We start from the raw sequence: 7,073 nt of genomic DNA on the forward strand, positions 1-7,073 counted from the left end.
TTTGAATATTTATTTGTGCTTTTAGGTTAGTGAGAAGGTTATAATAATTCTTCATTTCACTTTAACACTGTTTTTACACCCCTCAGACCCCTTTAAAAAGTCACTTCTGGCCATTATAATGGCCACTATTTTCTTAATGGCCAGAGTATTGACCAGAATTTTTTAAGTGGCCAAAATATTTACCAGTGTTTTTAAAATGGCGGTTTTAATGACCCATGTTTTTTATACTGGTCAGAATAATTACAATTGCTTTTTAAATGATTGAGTTGATGAACATTTTTTTTTGATGGGCAGTATAATGGTCATTTTATTTTTCATTACATACATAAAATGACCAGTATTTTTGTTCATGTCTCTAAATATAATGGCCCAGAAAACAGCCTGCTACCTCGTGTGAGCTCAATATACGTGTGGGAATTTATTTTTCCCAAGTTTTACTGGCGCTTGCAAGTACACTTAAATGAAATTTCGCGAATATTGCCTCGATCCCCAGTGAAATTTCATAGTAACGCTGATGCCAGTGACTGCTGGTGGACTGCATAACCTGCGGAGTATTTAGATGGTGTTGAATCATAGGACGATTGCAGTACTGCAACTGGCACATCAAGGTATGAATTTGTAATTATTTTACCATTTTACAATGACTTCAATACAATATTAGATACTTTTGTTGTTGTTTATGTAGCAGGATAGTCTTTTGGGGCTTTCGTTTTTGTTCAGTCATGGCACACTGTGTAAGTAATGCTTCATTATTATTCATAATTGTCAAACAACAAGCTCAAGTAGGTGTTAATGAGGATTAGCTCCTATGTTTGTTAATACAAGAAAAGTATAAACAAAGGTTATTTCCAACTCCTGAAATCTGCAAAAAAACATCAACGTAAATTTGTTTCCATTCATGGCAATGTTTTCAAATTATTTTAATAAAATAATTTAACTGACTGCAAAATGTTTGTTTTTTTAAATTTTCGAAGACTATGTATATTGTTTTTTTTTTCTCTTCAGACAATACCAGCAATAGTGTACTGTACACTGGGAAATCTAATTTAGTAATCGTGTATTAACTATACATGTATATATTATGCCCATAACATCAAATACCATACAGAATCCCTTTTTCCTGTAAACTAGTATAGATGATATATGCCTACAGTGTGCAACAGTTCATTTTTCTTTGCGCACAAAAGAAAAAAGTAAAACTCATACTCAAAATAACTTTTAATTTAGCATGGATTTAAACTAAATTTCAATTGAATCTAATATTCTTTGCTCATCTTTGAGCCCAATTTGATTTGAATGAGTTGTAGAGATCAATATAAAAGGGAAGTGAACCTTAATGTATGCACCTAAAGTAGGAATAAACAGAAGACACTTATTCGTAGCATTCACGTAGAGCTCTTTAGCAAAGGCTAAGAGGTCCAATACGTTACCCTGTGCTAAAAAAATGTGCATGAATACAGGCTAAGAAATACTAGGTACAGAGTAAATCTGGTCAGTCCAAAGCCTTAGCACAAGCAAAACAAAACATGCATGAACGCTTAGCTCGGCTAAAAAAACCATTGTATTTAATGTTCATTTAGGAGATTTACTACTATATTCATAACTTTTTATTTTGGTGTGCCATTTCCTGCATGACAATCAACGCTAACACATATAGAGAGATTGACTCAAGAAAAAATGTACCGATGATGAGACTGTGCTACTTCCTGTTATTCTGCAATTTGCACTTTCTGAATTGGCTTTGGTATTGTTTTATAACTGTAGAACCATGGAACCATGGTAGAACTAACTTTCCTAGTTACTCTTACTGAGCACTCATAGTTAAAATTTCTGAAGATTTTGCCTATTCTTAATAAGTTTGGGCGTTCCTTACCTCGTGCTAACCATTGTTTCCTTCTGTGCATGAACTCAAACATATGAGATTAGCTTAAATCTTAGCCCGTACTTTGTGTAGCATGAACACTACTATTGAAGATACAGGGGGCAAATGGGCGAGACTTAAACAAAATATAATGAAGGTGTAATATGCAGTCAGTAAATGTCCTGGGCGTTTCTGGGTCAGCCAAATTGATCATGGGTACTCTGGCTCAACTGGGACAAAAAAATATTTAGTCTATACATGTATAACATTACTTAAATCATAGACCTTAGAGAACAGGGACATACTACTGTGGCTACCCCTTTCATGTAACCTTAGTTATAATCCTCTACCCAAATTAACACCTTAGAGAAACTGATAATAAAGCTATGTCAACACCACTGTTACATCTTTTTCTATTTCATGAGCCAAACATGGCTGCCAGGGTGTAGCTACACAAAATGAGACAATTTTGTGGTTGGAATATAATCAGAAAAATTAAATTTGATCAAAACTTGAATAGCCAAGTCCATTCTATTGATGCGAGTGAAACTAAAAATTAACAATTTTTATTCCACTATGAAATCAGGAAAGGGAAACAAAAATGGTAAGTTTTCTCTGCAAGGAAACAAAACTGCCTAAAAGTAAACAATGACCAAGAAAATTTGTGTCATTATAACAAGTGGATTTTTCATCATATTTAGAACAGATATAGCATAGTGCACTTGTTATACACTGACTAATGGGAATACTAGTAAAAACTGTTTCAGATGTATAAATCTTCTAGGTACATGCATGGAGGTAGAAAAGAGAAGGAGTGATGACGCTATTGTTTCCGCTGGTTTCATGATGCTTTGGATTTGTTTACTCGCATACACAATGTAATTAGTTTGCAAACACGCTGTACAATGTCACAGTTAATCGGCTTACGTGTTTCGGCTGTATTCGGAAGCTTCACGAAGATTCTCAACGCACTGCGCATGCCCAAACAGATAACAATAATACAGAATGCAGTGAAAGACGTACGCTGAGTGTACTCAACGCCCGAAATCTATTACAACAAAATGCGCGATTTTAAACATCTGCACAGTTCTGCACACCAATGAAAAATGACAAGTCAAAACATCTTGTTATAATCTTATCATGTATATTTAAATTTCACTGCGGAAATTTGCGGGATTTTTTTAATCAATGTCCAAAGTTGGACGACTATTGCGATGTAAAATATCAGAAAAGAAGTAATCACACATCTTGGTGGCGTCCGTATGCAGAATTTCCGGTACCTACAAGTGTGAAATGACCTTTGTGATCTGATAAAGGTCATTGCGCATGCACAATTCTTTTATTTATGGTTTGCGCATTCAATTTTATAGACGATGTTTAAACGGAATTTATTTTTTTCAGTTCTACTCTCGTTTTCTTGTGTAAATAAGCGGCTATCATCATGTAGATAAAACGACTTCTAAACAAAAACAATAAGTGGCTTAACCAGAGCGAAGACAAAGGATGTTTATAAGATTAACATGGGCTTAAATAGCGTCCTCACTCCTTCTCTTTTCTACCTCCATGGTACATGTATATGTATTAATGAGATTATACAGGAGGTTATAACCCACATTGCACATTGTCTCAGACAGAAGTTGCATGACCCTGTTTTCTAAGGTCATGCTTAAATCATAACCATCCGAATACCATTATTTCACTTTTCAAACTAAACTGTTTTTATATTTTTAATAGCATTTTTTTGATTTTGAAAAAAAAATATAGAAACAATATTACACTTAACATAATTACTCTATTAGCAGCACATGCGCTTAGGTAAATTACAGGGATCTTCAACGGTCGAAATATGTAATATTTTCATGATTTAGTATCCACAAATGTAATTTTAGAGCAAATATGGTATTGTATTGGATCATAATTATAATACAATTATTTATTTTGTGAAAGTACCTGGGGATCGATGAAGTTGTACATGCATGGTGGCATTCCCATTGTGGAGGGACTCTATAATTTTGTATGTACATAACTTCCTACTTTGAAAGACAAAATCATGCAGCTGCATTGTTACATAACATTCTTTTGTCTCTTGTAGGAAGTTAAATCCCCCTATTGTTCTCAGAAATTAGGTTCCCAAGTACAGCAATGTACTGTCCACAGAGGGACTGTGTACTGTCCTAGTCTCTCAAGAGATGAACTGTGTGTATATATGGCACAACCCCTTAATATATTCGGTTAGGAAACAATTTGATGTTATTCTGTTTTATTTGATATTTATATTTTTTTAATCAGAATGTACCGGGTATCATCTTTTTGGAAGTATATCTGAGTTGCATAGGGGAAAAATTGACATATCACAAGATGTCATTTTATCCACATTGTTATTTGTGAGGACAGAAATATGCCAAATACACAGACACCACAAATTTTTGTTTCCAAAATTGATTACAAAGTGTCTTAATTAAAAACTGGTCCTTGTAAGCTAATAGCAATCTGAATTATTTTTTGCAGATAATGACAATTTAAAAAAAGGAAATACTATATAAATGGAACGTAAGAAGTTGAAGAACCAGAATTTATGGACGTGACGTTAAGGGGAAAAAAAGTTTAACCAGTATTGATGGATGCAATGGTTTAGCATTTGCATGTTTATCAGTTTTACATTTGCACACAGATTTTGAAAGTTCCAAGTGTGTAGAGTTACTGTACATTCCTTTTTTTATGTTTTCCCTCAAATAAAAGTGACATCTTTCAACTGGTATTTCATGATTTTCAGCTATCTTATATAGTTCTTCTTGCTGACCCTTTTGTACACACCCACACTCACTCCACAATCTTTCATCTTCTTAATAATAATTAAAAGGAAAATATTATTGAAAAAATCATGTAGAGATCAAAAACATGAACAAATTTGACACGCCTACATCTTTGAGAAAAAATATTTTACACTAGAAAAAGAATAGCACAAAAACAAAGAGGAGAAAAAACATTTTGCACAGCCCCCTCCTTAAGCTAATCGCCTCTCAAGAAAACTTGATGAATATCTGGAGGAGTATGACATTGCAAACCTAAAATATTATTATCCACTAAAACAGTCTGTATGGCTGTGCACTACATCATGATTTTTCAAAAACAAAACAAAACATGGCATACTTTTAATATTGCTTACATATTCTTGTTTTGTCTAATGTTTTCATTAATTATCCAATTTCTGTACTTTATGTGTTTGTACACTGAGCTGAATAATTAAGATGATGTTTTGAAGCACAGCGATAGAGGGACTGTGTTTGAAGCAATGTTTTAACCCCCCCTCCCCCCCCATATGACTTTTTTACTTTGCAAAGCTGTACCTCCCAGATCTTTAGTTGTTTATGCATAGATGGTCTTTGGTTATAAATTATTTACTTTCCAGTCATTTTTGAAGTGTAAACCTTTGTCATACTTTCTGCTGTGTTGACTTCCTGTCACTATGCTTTTGTTTCCCTTTGGTTAGCTAAACATATGAACGCTTGTTGAAAATCACACTTGGAAGTAAGAGTTTCTAATGGAATAGCAAGCAATCTAATCTATTCCTGAAATTGTTAAATTATATATAGTGTTATTTGGATATGTCAAAATAAACTTCTAGGAATCTGTTATTCAGTTCAAAAAATAAACTGGTTGCATGCAGAATCTCAGAGAAACAATTGCATGTATATGCAAGAATGGACGGATGTTGCAGCAGCAGAAGTTTGGGCCTGGACATTCCAGTCGCATTTTTAAAATGATTTTAAATAATGTACGTATTCTTAAACTGTTACATGAGAGGGGCCAGAGCATGAAATAATATTTTAGTTTTGGAAACTATGCAAAGATGTGTGTTCAGTAATTCAATACCTTTGATGAGCCATTATTAAATTAGCATACTAAGGGTTAGATTTGAATAGATTCCTAGTAAGATTGGTGCATTCTTAATTCAAAAAAACTTAAAAAGTTTTAATACTACTAAATTATACATATGTTTGATATAATTTATTGTAAAACATTAATGTTGTTGTGAAAATAGTTTCATACAAAACGGTGAAAATTTGCCAAAATCCTTATATGTGTTGCCAGTGATATGCTAGTTTCCATTGTTATTTAAATGTACTCATCAGGGAGGTAATCCATTACAAAACATCACTGATCCACAGTAGTCTGGTTTCAGGCTACACCAAGTCATAGTCATAAGAGGGACTTTGACCAAGTACAGGCTAAGATATAAGTGAATCCCAAATGTTTGCATATCAGCTATACCCAATTGTGTTCACTCACAGGAGGGCCCAACAGTTATAGCACAGGCCACAGTGTTGAGGGTCTCTGCACTGGCTAAGAACACCCAAACTTGTTTCCCAAGGGAGGCAGCAATTATGAACAAACAATTAAACAGCAATGGTACAATGCCATAACTACACTGTTAACCGAAATAAACCAACCACAAATTATCGAAACAACCACCATATATTTCTCTCCCTTAATATTTTTTTTTCATTCCTTTTCCATGTTTTATTGATTTATAATGCTTTTTTTTTTATTAATATCATCACCAGTTTTTTCAATTGTTTTTTTTTAAACCATTGTGGTGCTTCCGATACTAGTTTGCTGATAGTTGTTAGAAGGGAATTTTTGTGATGTTGATTGGTACACTCAAAAGCAATATCACATGTGCAATTTACGTTACACCCCAAAACGGCATGCGTGCGCATGCGAAACACCATATCTTCGACTTCTGGGGAAGTCGTCTACTAGTATCCCACCAGTCATTAATTACTCCGTACACGCTTCCACACTGATTGGGTCGCTGTAGTAGAGCATACAACAACGCCAATTTGGTTCGCTGTCTACGACATGCACTAATAAAACTCTGCATTCTGTAACGCCGTTATATACTGTTCCTGTGCATCCAAATAAGTCGGTCTGTCTACGCTCGTGTTCCAGTGCACTTCGCTTCATAAATTAGAATGAAACATGTCAGCAGCAGAAATTTTGCGTTCGTAAACAGCGCCCCTTAGCCCCCGTGCTAAGGACTGGCCCTCCCAATGCATGGATGCAATTGGGTCTAGTCAAAATGCAAACATCAGCTAAAATCTTAGCCAGTACTTCATGTAGCATGAACACTATTATTGTCCAGCATTATAATACCGTGAACAAAAAAACATGCCATTCACTGCTAAGTCAGCTAGCGCTACACACATGG

The 7,073-nt window shown here is 34.5% G+C and overlaps 1 long non-coding RNA gene across 1 annotated transcript; it reads left to right on the forward strand.

The window, feature by feature from the left end:
- Window positions 1-3,946: 3,946 nt before the first annotated feature.
- On the forward strand, window positions 3,947-4,613 carry LOC146735545 (uncharacterized). The gene is made up of 2 exons (XR_014931107.1): window positions 3,947-4,092; window positions 4,370-4,613. It is a non-coding gene; the product is annotated as an uncharacterized LOC146735545 (long non-coding RNA).
- The last annotated feature ends 2,460 nt before the right edge of the window (window positions 4,614-7,073 follow it).

The sequence above is a fragment of the Saccoglossus kowalevskii genome, chromosome 12, assembly GCF_978046115.1.
Source record: "Saccoglossus kowalevskii chromosome 12, keSacKowa6.1, whole genome shotgun sequence".
Taxonomy (NCBI): Eukaryota; Metazoa; Hemichordata; class Enteropneusta; family Harrimaniidae; genus Saccoglossus; species Saccoglossus kowalevskii.